This window comes from Lithobates pipiens, unplaced genomic scaffold (genome assembly GCF_037356315.1).
Source record: "Lithobates pipiens isolate NorthernLeopardFrog02 unplaced genomic scaffold, aLitPip1_a1.2 Scaffold_8, whole genome shotgun sequence".
Classification (NCBI taxonomy): Eukaryota; Metazoa; Chordata; class Amphibia; order Anura; family Ranidae; genus Lithobates; species Lithobates pipiens.
The window spans coordinates 94,799,249-94,811,896 of NW_027507903.1; the positions used below are offsets into that span (position 1 = coordinate 94,799,249).

The 12,648-nt window shown below is 41.8% G+C and overlaps 1 protein-coding gene across 2 annotated transcripts in view; it reads right to left on the minus strand.

The window, feature by feature from the left end:
* The window catches only part of APBA2 (amyloid beta precursor protein binding family A member 2), a 655,935-nt gene that overhangs the window by 179,525 nt on the left and 463,762 nt on the right, over positions 1–12,648 (minus strand). The gene's annotated exons all lie outside the window — the stretch shown is intronic.

Sequence of the window (12,648 nt, forward strand, 5' to 3'; positions counted from 1 at the left end):
ATGTGCATCATCTAATTTGCTATTTTTATGATGATGATCATGATAATGAGATGATCGCATGACACAGCTTTCTATTAGGATTTATTAGGTTTCATCATTCATACTATGTGAAAGAGCTGAGAGTGAAGATGATCATAATATTAGACCTACATATCAATGTTCAGGTCCATTGAACTATGCTGTGATCCTTTCCTGAATAACATTTTCAGAAATTGGAACATCTGTGAGTATGAGTTATAAAATCTAAAATTAGAAAATGGCCTTTGCTAATAAAGCTGGGGAGTGCTCACTTCTACATAGAAAACAGCTTCCAGGTTTTATTGCCAAAGCTTAAAAGAGAAGTATGGGGTTTGGTTTTATTTTGAAGACTCATACTTACCTAGGTGGATGCAGCATCGGTCCGATGCTGCATCTGTCCCCTGCCGCCTCTAACACTGAGACCCGAGCGATCAAACACCACCAATCATTCGGTTCTCAGAGCTCCCTGAGCAGAGAGCCGGTGACTGTCAGTCACCGGCTCTCTGCTTTGCCTCTCCCCCCACACACGCTCACTAAAGCGCTGGGCTGTGGAGGGAGTGGGAGCGACCGGCTGAGATTTTACTTCTCACATTTCACTTCTCATCGCTGAGAGGCTGAGCTGGATGCCAGTCCAGGCATGTGGGTGGATCCCGATCATATGGTCGCGATCTTCCCTGACCCTGGAAAATGAGTCACAGGAGTGCAGTACGCTAAATGCTGGTCAGCAAATTCTCATTTACTTCAATGGTGCAATTATGAAAATGATGAGGCTGTGTTTTAGCAGCTTTGCTTTTCTTTGGATGCAACATGTCCTACTGGGGGAGATTTACTAAAACTGGTGCACACAGAATCTTGTGCAACTGCGCATAGTAACCAATCAGCTTCTAATTTCAGCTTGCTCAATTAAAGCGGAGTTTCACAAATTTTTTAGTTTATTAAAAGTCAGCAGCTACAAAAAGTGTAGCTGCTGACTTTTAATAAACAGACACTCACCTGTCCCACAATCCAGCGATTCAGCCACCCGGAGCCTCGCTCCTCTCCTCCTCCTCTCCGCCAGTGGTGTCATAGCCACTGTGGGCACCCGGCCGTGACGGTTTCAGGGCCGGGCGCACACTGCACAAGATCGAGTTGTGTTGCACTCTGCTAGTGTACCAGGCAATCTTCTGGGACCTGTCACGTTTCCCAGAAGATTGTTGGCAGGGAGGGGCTGCCTAGGGGGAGAGGAGGAGTCACCTAGGCAGCCAAGAGCAGGAAGAAGGAAGTGGGACAGGAAGTCCCACTCTAAACTAAGTACCCACTCCACCCCAAAAAAAATGACATGCCAAATGTGGCATGTCAGGGGGTGAGGAGTGCTTAAAGTGGAAGTTCCACTTTTGGGTGGAACTCCTCTTTAAGCTTTGGCAATAAAACCTGGAAGCTGATTGGTTACGATGCACAGTTGCACCAGATCCAGTGTGCACCAGTTTTAGTAAATTTCCCCCATTGAGATGCATTGTCATTGCAGGTGAAGCAGGTGCTTCTGCCGTGTTTCATGTCCAAACCTGTCAACAATTTCCTCATTTTCCTTTGGGATTATTAAAGTATTCTGTATTCTGTAACAAGTGCCTTTGTGCAGGGCGTAGTTTGAATGCAAAAAGCAGCTTTTGACAACATTGTCTCTCAACGAAATCCACAACCTGCACTAGAAAATGTTGGGATACAGTTTTGAGAGATAATTTGGTTTCCATGGGGGAGACCAACACTTTTTAGATGATAAATGTAAAAAAAAAAGGCATAGAAAGTCAGGAGAACCACATGCTGATCTCGTGGGTGGAAGCTGCAAGCCTGCCTGCTTAGCTGAGAATATAGAGGCTGAAAATGAATAGAAGGATAAAAAGTCTCCCCAAAGAAAAACATGACTTACATCTCAGACAAGCTAGTGCACAAAGTTCTCAACGTCAAATCTAGTTTTGTGAAAAACAGCAATATGGTCTGCTGATATGATGGTAGATGATTATCAAATCTTTACATAAACTAAATGCATATAAAATACAGCTTTGGGGGAAAGAGCAAAAAACAGCATATTGTTATCAAGTGAAGAGATCTGCTCTGGCACAGTTTACCTAATTATCATATTCTCAGAAGATAAATGCCATGAGACATAAGAACAAAGACTCATGGGACATTTTTGGAACTGTTTGCTAGTAAATTACATCTCATCAGTCAAGGCACTTATCATTATGTAGTGTGAATGAATGAGTCCAAATATAGATGGAAGACTAGCAGAGATAGCAGCATATTGGGGATGGTAGGGACTGGTATGATTGTGGGTCATGAAGGGTGCTGTTTTATGTTACATTTCTGATGCCAGAAACTCATACAGTAGAACATTTTGATTACAGATTCCATTTCTACATCTGCTCTGATATAAATGGTATCACTAAGTACAAAAACACAGCACTATAAAATGGCACGTTACCATAGTATTCATTCCCACAAAGAAATCTGCAGCTTTCGGGCAGGATAAGAAAAGAAACTTGAGATACAAATCCTGTGGTCTTACCATTTTATTTGAGACTTGCATGAACAACTGGAAGTCATTTTAAATAATTTAGTATGAAGCAAAAATCTAGGATGTGCAATTATAGAGGTTAACTTACTAAGGGTGTACATAGTGTTCACTTAGTAAAATTATTATTTCTTTAAAGTGGTTGTAAACCCTTACAGACCACTTTAACCTACAGGTAAGCCTAGATTAAGGCTTACCTGTAGGTGCTTGAAATATCTCCTAGACCTACATGGTCTAGGAGATATTTGCAAATCGCCATACGGTGATTTCTTCTGCGCATGCTCCGGAGTTACAAAGGGCACGCTGTGCCCTTTCTAGCTCGGGTCATGGCGTGACTGGCAGCTCCCGCACACATGACGTCACGAGACTCCAGCCAGTCACAGAACCAGAGTTTGCGGCCCCGGAAGGAAGTGGGGTGAAGAATGGACGTTCGCTGCTAGCAAGGAAGACGGGCACATTGCGGGCTTCTCCTGCAGGTATGTGTCACATAATGGGCTACTATGCGATGCATAGTAGCCCGTTATGATTTACTTTTGAAGGGAAACAAAGAGAAAGTAAAAACAATCAGGGTTTACTTCCTCTTTAAATTAATGACTAATATGAAGTTTCAATCATCCAATCATGTGTAACAAACATCCATTTAATTTTCCTAGAAAATGAGTGGGTGCTCAAAGCGAACAAGGTTTTACCTAATTTATTAAGCTGAGTGAACATTCATTTTGCCAAGAGAACAGTCTCCAGTGTTGCCAACCTACCAGATTGATATTTAGTGACACGACACCCAAAATTTCCTGGCACAGCCAAGTTTTTACTGGTATTTCCAAAAGTTACAGAAATACAGTTTTAAGTGTAAATTTTAGTATTTCGGCTACAAACAAGTACAATATGCAATTAGCAATGTGATTTAAGGTAGATATTAGGGCAAAAAACATATTTCTTATTTTTTTTTCAATATAGTAAGTAAGTAGTTCAGGGACAGGACTCAGGAGGGCAAGAAATTAGAATAGGAAGGCACACACACCCATGAAGTTGACTCTTGGTCCCTTCAGTCCACTCCAGTCTAAAAAGCACTGACCTGCCCTGCAGACCCACACACGAAGCTTTGGCCACTCTGCTTGGCTCCCTCGCATCATGACATCACATGACACTGCCTCCACCAGAGCTGTCCAAACACACTCTAGCATGGACTCGGATGGTCTCGACATCACAGCCATATATTTTACTGGCAACTTTTTCTTTTTACTGGCATTTACTGGCAGGAGAAAATTGCCTGTTTTTACTGGCTGTCAGTAAAAATATTGATGGTTGGCAACACTGGCAGTCTCTGCTTTACTTTAGTAAATCAGCCCAATAATGGTATTATGTTATTGTTCTTTTCTATAGAATTATAAAAAGATGGTCTCTACACAGGTACATACTTTGACAGAATACACTGCAAGAATGGGATTTGGCCAGTTTAGACCCAATGTGTGCAGCTTGCAGGCCAGAACCCTAATGATGTTCAGTATTTGGTTTTCCTAGACATGATATCCACCCAGTGACTAACCTATGACCTTTTGGGGTGTTTTGGTGCATTCTCAGTCCAGCAAAGGAAAAATATCTTTTAGACTGGCTTCAATAGATAAATGGTTTCATTTATCGTTTTCACAATTTTTTTTATTTTTTTCTGTGTTGTCTAACCCATATTTATTTTTATGTTATTTATTTTTTTTGTCCTATCTTTTATAACAAATGTGACAAAAGTTATACGGGGTCTGTAGGGAGCACAAACGCGGAAGCATTCATTGTAAATACGTTCTTCAATGCTCCAAAACAATAGTGCTCCACCCAATGTGAATATAGAATGCGCTCACCAGATTTACCTGGCCAGCAAGTAACCATAAAAGCATGAATCTCAGAAATGCTAAACTGCTTGATTCAAAGGTTAGTCTCAATCTCCATCAAATTCCACATCTATCTCTCTCCTCCATACATGGGGTAAATACGGTCATGATCAAATAAGCAGGGATATGTGAAAAAAACTCTCCAGTATCATATATTCTCCAAGTGTTCATCTGTCTCCTTCTCCCATCACAAGACTCTGTGAAATTGGCTCCACCACAAAGAGCCAGAGAAGGCAGGTATAGTGTAATATAATGGAATTTAAAAAAAAGCTGCACTTACATGTGTCCAATGTAAAAAAAACAGCAGAAAGGCAGCTCGAGGGTCTGTAGAATCAGTCCCACACTGCTGTGTGACTAGTGACGTGCATTCCAATGGCCCGGCGGTAGTGAAGGGCTCCTGTCACTTTGTGTACCAAGCCTCTCAGGAAGAATGGAGTACTTTTAATGGCTCTTCAGGGTAGCCTGTTCTGTAGGTAGGTTGCAGTCATGACTGCTTCTCCCCAGCACTTGTGAGGTAGGTTGGCATCTGACAACATACATCTGGCCATTTCTATAAAAGTGTGATTTTTCCTTTCTGCTACATAATTTTGTTCAGGAGTGTATGGTGTGGTTGTCTGGTGTACTATTCCTTGTCTCTTTGGGTATGAGGCCACTTTTTTGTTTATGTATTCTCCCCCATTGTCAGTGTGTATTATTCCTGGTTTCCATTGGAATTTGTTGCTAGACATGGCAAAAAACCCTTGAAGTTTCTATGATGTTTTATTCTTGTGTTTCATCAGATAAATAGCAGTGTACCTGGAATAATCGTCAATTAAACTCAGTAGATATCTGTTCCCGCCTGATGTGGGAGTTTTCATTGGACCGCATATATCATTGTGTATGAGCTGCAGGGGGTGGGTAGTTTTTCTTTGAGATGCCTGTGGAAGGGGAGCATGTGTGGCTTTTGCTTCAATACAACACTTGCATTTCATGAGCACTTTGGAAGGCGCTATTGTCAAATCTTCTGATAAGACTCTCTTTATAATGTCCTGTATAGCTTCTGGATTTCTGTGCCCCAGCCGCATGTGCCATAAGCGAATACATTTGCTGTGTAGGTCATTAAAAACCATATTGGCTTGTTGGTCTGTGGTGATGACCTGTATAGGTGATCATCTTGTTTTCCTTTTGCGAGGCACTGCCTATTATTGTGAATTGTGCATTCATCACCTTGAAACTTAACTGTGAGACCGTTGTTTGCAAGACTTTTCACTGATAGAAGGCTGCCTTCTAGTTCTGGAACATACAGCACTTTCTTTACAAGGATACTCTGCTTACCTTGTGGTGTAATGCAGTTCGGGAAGCCCTGGCCTTTACCTCCTGAAGTGATGCTTTTTCCGTTTGCTAGGAAAACCTTGTCTTTTGCACTGTAATCAATGTTTGTGAAGAAGGTCTCATCGCAAGTCATGTGGCTTGTCGCACCTGAGTCTATGCACCAGCCGCATGGCTTGCCGCTCTGTTTACTTTAACCACTTCCCGACCAGCGCACGATGATGTACGTCGACAGAATGGCACGGGCAGGCATATTGGCGTACGTGTACGTCCAATCTTCAATGACGCCCTGCCATCGGGAGCACGCCGCCAGCGGCGCGCTCCCGCGCTGGTTGGGACCCCCGTGAGTCCCGTCGCGGGACCCGCGGACTCGATAGCCGCGGGCATCCCCGCGATCGTCTCTTGGGGCGGCTGAATGGAAGAAATGCAGTGTAAACAGCATTTCTCCATTCTGCCTAGCAACTAGTGACGCTGATCTCTGCTCCATGTGATTGGAGCAGAGATCAGTGTTCACTAAATGAAAGCCCAACCCCCCCACAGTTAGTAACACACCCCTAGGAACACTTAACCCCTACACTGCCACCCACTGGTTAACCCTTTCACTGCCAGTGTCATTTACACAGGAATCACTGCATTTATATAGCAGTGATTACTGTATAAATTACAATGGTCCCAAAAATGTGTCAAAAATGTCCGATGGGTCCCCCACAATGTCGCAGTCACAATAAAAATTGCTGATCGCCGCCATTACTAGTAAAAAAAAATAATAAAAAATTATTAATAAAAATGCTATAAAACTATCCCTATTTTGTAAACGCTATAACTTTTGCGCAAACCAATCAATAATCGCTTATTGCGATTTTTTTTACCAAAAATATGTAGAAGAATACGCATCGGCCTAAACTGAGGGAAAAAAATGTTTTTTTATATATTTTTGGGGGATATTTATTATAACAAAAAGTAAAAAATAATGTGTTTTTTTCAAAATTGTCGCTCTATTTTTGTTTATAGCGCAAAAAATAAAAACCGCAAGGGTGATCAAATACCACCAAAAGAAAGCTCTATTTGTGGGAAAAAAAGGACGTCAATTTTGTTTGGGAGCCACGTCGCACGACCGCGCAATTGTCAGTTAAAGCGACGCAGTACCGAATCGCAAAAAGTGGTCTGGTCTTTGACCAGCAAAATGGTCCGGTCTGAAAGTGGTTAAAGGTGCCACACCATGATGTGTCTGCAGTTTCCTTTGTGGCTGCTTTGACTCTTACTTTTATGGATAGATCTAGTTTTTACTGTTTGGCTTTCCAGATAGAACAGTCCTTTTTTAAGTGACCGCTCCTTTTACATCGAAAACAGGATCTGCTTTCTATTCTTTGCTTTGTGCTTTTGAACATCTTAAGTGCTTTGTTACCACGGTGCATATTTTCTTTCCTTTGGTCATATTCATCAATTATTTCCCTTTGACATATTCCAGTGTCAGCTCCTGCTCGAGTCTGGTTTCTAAAGCATTATTAAGAGCAGTATGTGTCTCTGGAAGCTGCAGAGGAGCTGGGCAACAATATGATGACAAGCAGCTGCACTATGATCTCTAGCTTAGCTTTCAAGTGGACACACATTTGCTGGCCTTCTAGTCTCATCTTATAAAGTTTTATTAGTAAAAACAGCTTACTGTTGAGGCTTGAATGCTCATGCAGTTTTTGTAATGAAGTCCACATACCTTTGGCCATTTTCTCAGTTTTTATGTGGAAAAGATGTTCATCTTCCACTAATAAGTTTATGGTCGTTTTTGCCTGTCTATCCTTCCTGTCCCAGTCCTCTGTCTCTATGTTTGTGGGTCTGTCTGTATTTAGCACTTGCCACAAGTCGTCCTTGCTGAGAAACATTTCTAGTTTAAATTTCCACAGCTGGTAATTGATATAGTTTAGCTTTGCTATTGCAAACTTCACATCTGAACCACTTGCCATTTTTCAGTATCTTGTATACAGTACTCAGTGTACTCAGAGTATCCTCTCCAGTGCTTGGGTGCCTGCTGGGTGCCTGCTGAGTGCGCTGGGCCCATAACCTATTATCAGAGTATTAAATAATGCGCTGGAAGCTTCCTGTAAACAGTAGATACCTTTACTGTCATGGAGGAATATTAGAACATGTATTTTCATGAAAACAGGAAGCAGGAACATACAACTACATGCACTGAATAGATAGTTATAATGCATACAGTATTGTCAGTTTATTAGCAACCGTGCTGTTTTTCTTTTCCAACAATACTTACCTGCCCTATGCAGTGGTTTGCACAGAGCAATCCCATTCATCCTTTTCTCAGGTCCCTCTTCTGTGCTCCTGGCCCCTCCCTCCTGTTGAGTGCCCCCATAGTAAGCAGCTGGCTATGGGGGTACCCAAGCTGAGCCACAGCTTTCTGTGTCTATTCAGATATGGAGCCGTGGGCCAGTCCGTGCCCTTTCTCTCCTCATTGGCTGACCAACTTTGATTGACAGCAGCAGAAGTCAATGGCACCGCACTGCTGTCTCAGCCAATGAGGAGGGGTGTCCCGGGCAGCCAAGACACTCCTACTTAATCGCTGGATCTAGATGGGGCTCAGGTAAGTATTAGAGGGGCTGCTGCACATAGAAGGCTTTTTGTCTTAATTCATAGATTGGATTAAGATAAAAAAAAAAAACTTCTTCCTTTACAATCACTTTAATGACATGAGCTATATGTTTTGAGTCATTGTCCTGCTGCAGAATAAATTTGGGGCCAATCACACACCTCCCTGATGATATGGCATGATAGATAAGTATCTGCCTGTATTTCTCAGCATTAAGGACACCTTTTCACTGTAAACAGCATTATGCCTCTGTCCTCTGAAGACGCTGTTTACAGTGAAACATGTGGGTGCTGTGATTTCCTGGCACCCTCTATTACTGCTGCATTGAATGCACTTTGTCTCACACTTTGAAGTGTGTCTGCTTTTTCTTTGGGATTTTCCATGTTGATTTTGGACTGTTCACCAGGATATGTATCCATTTGTTCTGACATTTTGCACATGTGTTTACTTTATTCATCATTATTATCTTTGTTTGCAATATTGAATAATATATTTTTATTTACGGTATACTTGTTTATTTATAATTGTCCATATCTACGTATATACTCTGCTTTATGTTTATTTCTATTTTGATAGTGGAGTACTGGGTTATATCACATACATTTTAACGTTTGAGCGTTTTTCACATATCTACCAACTTGCCAACTGCCCTATAGCACAATTACTGCTACAGAACGCTCTCGTTGTGCACTTCTGGGTATCGGGCGCGAGTGCCACCACCGGCGGCTCGCTCCCGCTGTGATTCTACATATCGGGAGCTGAACAGCGGGTCCTGTAGAAGCAAGCAGAATGGCGATTTGCCTATGTAAACAAAGCAGATTGCCTGTTCTGTCAGTACAGAAGGCATGGATCCTGTGTTCCTGTAAAGCAGGAACACTGATCCATGCCTTCCACTAGTAAAAGCACCTTCCCTACTACACTGAAACTCCATCTAGACACACGTTTAACCCTTTGATTGCCCAAGATGTTAACTCCTTCCCTGTCAGTGTCATTAGTACAGTGACAGTGCATATTTTTAGCACTGATCACTGTATTAGTGTCACTGGTTCCCAAAAAGTGTTAGTCAGGTGTCTAATTTGTCCGCCGCAATATTGCATTCCCAGTTGCTGATTGCCGCCATAACTAGTAAAAAAATAAAAATAAATAAAAATTCCATAAATATTTTCCATAGTTTGTAGATGCTATAACTTTTGCACAAGCCAATCAATATACGGTTATTGTGATTTTTTTTTACCAAAAATATGTAGCGGAATACACATTGGCCTAAATTGATGAAGAAATAAGATTTTTTACTTTTTTTTATGGAAAAGGTTTTATAGCAGAAAGTAAAAAAATATTATGTTTTTTTCAAAATTGTTGTTGATTTTTGTTTATAGCGCAAAAAAAAAAAAACCCAGAGGTGATTAAATACCATCTAAAGAAAGCTCTACTTGTGGTAAAAAAAGGACATACATTTTTTTTGGTTACAGTGGGGCATGTACAATTGTCAGTTAAAGTAAAGCAGTGCCGTATAGCAAACATGGCCTGGTCATGAAGGTGGGGTAAACCTTCCGGAGCTGAAGTGGTTAAGCATCTAGCTTATCATTGTCCATACACACATTTGTTCATCTGTACGGATATACATTCTGTGTTTATCTTTATTTTGAGAGTAGAATATAGTGTTATATTACACATGCTTTGAGCTGGATTAACACTGGTGTGATAACAGACATTGCATGTGATTCGCACTGCATTGCTGTGCAGATCACATGCGATGTCTGTGCAATGCAAATTCAGCCATTCAAACTGTATGGCTGAAATCCCATCGCATTCGCACACAGAATTGCACAGGACCATTTTTCTGGTCCGCACTGGAATTGGATCACATGGGTGTTCACACTTATGCGATCCAATTCCTGCACAATTTCACAGTTCACACTGCGATCTGTGAACCGATCTGAGGGTGTCTCTAACATTAAATTGACCCCCACAGCGGTTTTCAGCTGTCAGTGTGAACCGTCGGCAACTCAGGTGCGATGTGGAAACTCACACAGGAATCACGCTGGTTCCTGCATCTCACACGTGTGAACCCAGCCTTAACATATTTGTTAACCCCCCCAAATGTTTTTAAATCCTGTTCCCTTAAAGCATGTTATACAGCACAGTGCATGTTATGTGTCATTTGGCCCCCTGTAACACCTGAAATACCTGGCTGATCCTGCAAGATTCTACCCTCCCCTCTCTGCGCTGACCACAATATATCAGGACCCTGAGCCCTGACACTGTGGTCAGAGTACATGCCTCCGTCATCTGTAGCCCTACTCTCCTGTGTCTGTGTCTCCCTCTGTCCTCCTTCCCCCCCCCCCCTCTCTGCCTGTCAGCTCCCCGATCCTCCCCTCCTGCCTTAAAAATATATATATTTTTTTTCTATAGTTCCCTCTGATATAGACCATTAGGTTTCGCAGTGCATGTCATTTATAAAAATATGCGGTATAATAGCTTACTTCAAGGATACGGTCGGCACTAACGTGACTTGCTTGCCAGTCTCCTCCCCTCCTCTTCTTGGCTGACGTCAGCTGACGTCAGCACCTCCCTCTGCAGCTATGGCATCAAGAGAGGAGACTAGCATACAGTCAGCTGAGCACCAAACGGTGCTCTGAAGTAAGCTATTATACCGCATATTTCTAGTAATAGCATGCACTGTGGGGCTTAATGTTATATATCAGAGGGAACTGTAGAAAAAAATACTGGTATTTACTTTAACAAACACTTTAATGTTTGAGTTTTATTTACACCCCAGAGGTTGAAGGGGTGGGGGGGGTCAGCCTGTCAGTGCTCAGACCATATGCCACACACTGCATCAAATTTATCTGCATGGCTGTCTTTCCAGAAGGAAGCGCAAGAAAGCCCGCAGTTTTCTGAAGACAAGCAGACTAAGGACATGGATTACTGGAACCATGTCCTGTGGTCTCATGAGATTCAGATGGTGTCAAGTGTGTGTGGCGGCAACCAGGTGAGGAGTACAAAGACAAGTGTGTCTTGTCTACAGTCAAGCAAGGTGGTGGGAGTGTCATGGTCTGTGGCTGCATGCGTGCTGCCGGCACTGGGGAGCTACAGTTCATTGAGGGAACCATGAATGCCAACATGTACTATGAGATATTGAAGCAGTGTATGATCCCCTCCCTTCAGAGACTAGGCCGCAGGGCAGTATTCCAACATGATAATAACCCCAAACACACCTCCAAGAGGACCATTGCCTTGCTAAAGAAGCTGAAGGTAATGTTGATGGACTGGCCAAGCATGTCTCCAGACCTAAACCCTATTCAGCATCTGTGAGGCATTCTCAAATGGAAGGTGGAGGAGCGCAAGGTCTCTAACATTCACCAGCTCAGTGATGTCATCATGGAGGAGTGGAAGAGGACTCCAGTGGCAACCTGTGAAGCTCTGGTGAACTCCATACCCAGGACGGTTAAGGCAGTACTGGAAAACAATGGTGGCCACACAAAATATTGACACTTTGGGCACAACTTGGACATTTTCCCTTAGGGGTGTACTCACTTTTGTTGTCAGCGGTTTAGACATTAATAGCTGTGTGTTGATTTATTTTGAGGGTACAGCAAATTGACACTGTTATACAAGCTGTACACTCACTACTTTACATTGTAGCAAAGTGTCATTTCATCAGTGTTGTCACATGAAAAGATATAATAAAATATTTCCAAAAATGGGAGGGGTGTACTCACTTTTGTGAGCTACTGTATATATATATATACACAAAGTATATACCTATATACAACTATAAACATTATAATTTTACTTGGAACAGAAAGCTCAGCTGATACAGACACATGGCCCCAGAGAGAGAGTACTGGAATAGGTAGCAGTGCCCTCTGGCTCCTCTCAATAATGAGACATGTTATGCAATTTTTCCTAACTCTATTCACAGTGGATAGTCAATAAATTCATGGAGATGATATTACAAGAGAACAAAAATATACTATATAAACTAAAAATAGTTTATGTAGGTCAGAGTCCTTGCTTTTCTCATATTTATAACATGACAAATGAGTCCATGTAGTTACATATAGCTTAACGCACTATTCACAAATGTTATGACAGGAAGACAAACATATTACCATCACAGCATTGTATAGGTAATCATATTCAATTTAATTTAATAAAACATCTAGACTGGAGTTCAGAGTTTCATCAAAAAATTAAAACACAAAAAACAAAAATGTCTCTGCGCTGTGGTGAAAGTGGCTGCTGTAATATATATAATAAATTATAGAGAATAAAATTAAAAAGTGAAAAAG